We start from the raw sequence: 4,497 nt of genomic DNA on the forward strand, positions 1-4,497 counted from the left end.
CTCAAAGCCGAGTGCATGCATAACCAAATTTCTGTGAATTCCACGTCACTAAGTCTGTGGGCCGAAACAGATTGTTCGCAGTGCATGGGCATGGATGGCTCCATAGCTAAGAGTGCTTGTGGATCTTCCTCAAACAGAGGGATAGAGGCAGGATCATCAAGGATATCACTCATGCTGCGCCATTTTTTGTGTTGAAGGTGGTCGAGAATCTTCTGAACTACATGCAGAAGTGTGATCTCGATGTTCAACAACTGGTGGTCTAATAGGGGTCACAGGAAAAGACTCATCTTCATCAGAATGCTGGTCTGAAGTTTCGTCTGCATACTCATCAATGAGTGGTGATGAAAAGTTGGTAACAAGTTCATCTACTGGTGCATGCGAAATATCTTCGTCAAAATTTACACTCCTTTCAATAAAGAGCTATTCATTGTGGATATCAAGCAATATGTACCCTTTGACTTCATCACAATATCCAACAAACATGCATGCTTTGCTTTGAGGCTCCAAAGCCTTTCTCTTCTCTGGAGGAATGCGGGCCCATGCTCGAGATCCAAAAATGTTGAAATGACTAACTTTAGGTTGCATGCGAGTCCAAGCCTCAAAAGGTGTTTTTCCAGTAACAGATTTATGAGGAGATCTGTTCTGGATGTATGAGGCACAATTAATAGCTTCGGCCCACAATTTCGACGAAATAAATCTTGCATGCAACATGAAATTAGCCATCTCTTTCAAAGATCGATTTTTCCTTTCAGCCACGCCATTTTGCTGTGGAGTGTAAGGAACTGTATGCTACAACTGTATGTCTGCTTCATCACAAAGATTCTTGATATCTTTGTTGACATATTCCCTCCCATTATCTGTGCGGAGTATTTTGATGCGTTTTCCAGACTGATTTTTTGCATGCGCTTTGAAAATCTTTAGATTTTGAAAAACTTCAGACTTGAGTTTCAAGAAGTAAACCCAAGTGAATCTCGTGTAATCATCTATAAATGACAACACATATCTTGCTTTGCTCATTGAAAGCACCGGAAATGGACCCATGAGATCACTGTGTACAAGTTCCAAAGGTGAAGAGGCTCTCCATGCATGCCCCTTCTCGAATTTTTCTTGTGGATGCTTTCCAAGAGCACATCCATTACAAACGCCATCTGAAAATTCAATGCTTGGCAATCCTTTGACCATCCCTTGCTTACTAAGTTGTTGCATATATCTGAAATCCAAGTGCCCAAACCTCTTGTGCCAAATCCTACTTTTTTCATTTGCATGCATAAGTAGCAAAATAGAATCTGATTGAGGAACAAAATCAGAAAATGTATACAGACGAGATTGATCATTTACCTTGCCAGATGCAACCTTCAAATTGGTTTGCATGTCATAAATGCTCACGGAATCTCGGGTAAATTCCACTTTCCTTCCGTTGCCTGTGTGTGTCATCTGATACACTCAAAGAAGATTCACAGAAAGCCTTGGAATATGCAAGACATTTTCAAAACTTCCATCTTCGAATTGCACTCTTCCTTGTCCAGTTGCTACAACTGCAGAATTATCCCCCATGAGAATGGGAGGACCTAAGTATGCATGTAGAGAAGAAAAGGATTCCTTTGAAGAAGCCATATGATGTGAAGCTCCTGAATCGATGATCCATTCTTGTGGTGCAGAATGAAGAGCAATCAAAGACTGAATAAAAGAATCCAGTGAGGGCATCTTCCAAGCTGCACCAGTTGCAGATCTGACCGTGTGGAATGTAGAGACGAATAATGCATACTCTGGACCAAGTTTTGATAAAATGGAAAGAATCAACTAATTTTCTTGCTTGGATTTGTTGATCCCGCATCCTTTCAGCTGAACCAACAAGGCTTTATACCTTGTGAAAAAATATTGAATGTTCTCAAAGTTTCTCGGATATAATGAGTTTAACTCATTTTCGAGAATGTGACCTTGCATTTCATCTTGTTTTCCAAACAATCCTTCCAAAATTTTCCATACTTCATTTGGAGTTGAACATGATTGAACATGAAATAGCAGTTCCGGAGAAATAGATAAACATAGGATGTCGAAGGCCTCGTCCATGCGATTGAAGTATCTTGTTTTCTCCATTGCCGATGTTGGTTCAACTTCCGTTTCCATGGTTATTCGAAATAAGCCTCTACTTCTGAGATGAAGTTGAATCTTTGGCTTCCATTCGGAATAATTATATGGAGTGAGAATTGTCGATTGTGGAAACTCCAATTTAGACTCTATTCTTTGTTGTTGCTTCAATCTTCTGAACCTGCAAATAAAATTTCTTGTGCACTGATTACAAATCCCTGTGCCCTGATACCATGTAAGATTTTTGAGATACACAGATCTAGATCTACAAAACAATAAACAAGCTTGCAAGAGAAGGAAGGAAGAAAGCAAGAATTGAGAAAAGAATGAAAATTACAATATTAGTTTTAGAATAAATACATAAAAGAAACTAAGTTAAGCTTAGTTGTACATGCAATAACTAAAGCTAACTAAAGCTAAGTGTGCTTTATCTTATGCTAATGTGTACATGTGCCACATGCAAGCAATAAGTTAACTGGAGCTAATCTAGGTGCATGTACACCAACACAGCTAGTCTAAGTGCATGTACACCAACATAAGGCGAGATGCTCTGTTCTCTACGTTTCCTTTGGAAGCGTAGTTCGCATGTCCAGAACTCAAGTGGAAGAGATAGCGATGGGTTTATTGGAAAGTGGGCAGAATTTCCTGTGGGTAGTCTGTCCAGGTATGTTAGGTTCTGATGATGATGGCGACGTTCTACCAGAGGGCCTTTTGGAGAAAACGAAAAATCAAGGCCTGGTGGTTCCGTGGTGTACTCAATTATTAGTTTTATCTCATCCTTCCGTTGTGGGTTTCTTCACCCACGGGGGTTGGAATTCAACAATGGAGAACCTGAGTTTGGGGGTCCCCATGTTGGTTTTTCCACAGGAGCATGATCAATACACCAATAGAATGCTTATGGTTAACCAGTGGAAGATTGGATTAGGGTTAGAGACATGTAGAGACGATGGAGTGATAGAGCGGGGAGAGATTGCAAGAGCTGTCAAATCTCTGGTGGGAAGCAAAGAAGGGGAAAAGAAGAGGAAAAAGAGTAAAAAAGTTAGAGAAACGATAAGGCAAGAAGCAAGTGAGGGAGGATCCTCTTGGGTTAACCTGCAACGTTTGGTCGATTATATTAAGACAACATGCACCGAAGGAGTTGGATCAGAAGTATGAGCAGTGTCAAATCTCAAAGAAGTTCACAAACTATCACCGGTACCCAAAATTTGCTAAAAATTAATTGTACTTCTCAGAAAGATATTTCTATGGTCACCGTGAATCCGATGATTATGTATAAAATAAGAAGCTGAGAATGGCATTTATGAAATATGTATGGTTATTATGTATCTTTTATTGAGTTGGTAAACTAGTTTATTTTTAAACAGAAATAATCGAATGCCTGAATGATGATGTGAATTCGCACTCCACGGTCAACAATACCATATACCATTTTGAGAAGATCCATTATCGCATACACACAACTATTTATTTAGCAATGTAATATATGTACAATAGAGTCAGATATTATTATATTACAATTTATGGAATTTATATTCTATAATATTTTAAATTTAAAATTTTATTAAAAGGTAAAATATTGACAGGTTGTTTTTAGCAAAAGAAAAATTATATGTTATAATATTTTTAATTAAATTTTATTAAGAAATAAAATATTTGCGTGCTTTCTTGAGAAAAGGTAGGTTGGTTGTAATCTCATAGTTTTGGTGTTTAGAAAAATATACTTATATTATAGTTTATGGAATTTATATTTAATAATAATTTTAACTAATGTTTATTTTAAATTTTATTAAAAAAAATAGATTGATTTGCTTTTTTGAAAAATGATAAGTTGTAATAGCATAATTTTAATTATCATATTGAGAAAATAAATTTCTCAATAGATTGAAGTTAAATCAACTATCATAATGACTTCATAAGTTATATTCAAACAAATAATGAAAAATATAATAAAAAAGCAGCTAATGCCTAAAACAATAACGTCAAGAACAATGTGCACATCAATAATGGAGGCTTATTATAACTATTGGTAGCTTTTTCTCATTTACCCATAGGTGCGGTGGATTGATGTCAATAGTTATTAGGTTTAGGTTTCATTTACTCGTAGATGGTGTTTAAGAGCTTGGGCACTACAAGGTAACAACGCAAAGGTGGAAAAGCATCCTTCATTATGTGAGGGACTAACTAGTACAATGTGTATATACACTTAACATTCTCAATTGACCAATTTTTGGATATGTCCTATTGCTGACATAACTGGATTTTGTGGTTAGATCTAAGTGATTGAGGTGAGAACAAAGGGACATGTAATCCAAGTGAGCGAAATGGGCTAGGAGGGACAATAGGTACTCTACACATTGTATAGGGAAGCCCATGCAAGTATTAAAGAAGTTGTTGGCAATGCTCCATCTC

The 4,497-nt window shown here is 37.0% G+C and overlaps 1 pseudogene; it reads left to right on the forward strand.

The window, feature by feature from the left end:
• The first annotated feature begins 2,703 nt into the window (after positions 1-2,703).
• LOC149197664 (UDP-glycosyltransferase 76C1 pseudogene) lies at positions 2,704-3,243 on the forward strand (annotated as a pseudogene).
• Positions 3,244-4,497: the final 1,254 nt, after the last annotated feature.

Source organism: Pinus tabuliformis, chromosome 2_2, assembly GCF_031772625.1.
Source record: "Pinus tabuliformis cultivar Carrire ecotype Pingquan chromosome 2_2, CPIR1, whole genome shotgun sequence".
Classification (NCBI taxonomy): Eukaryota; Viridiplantae; Streptophyta; class Pinopsida; order Pinales; family Pinaceae; genus Pinus; species Pinus tabuliformis.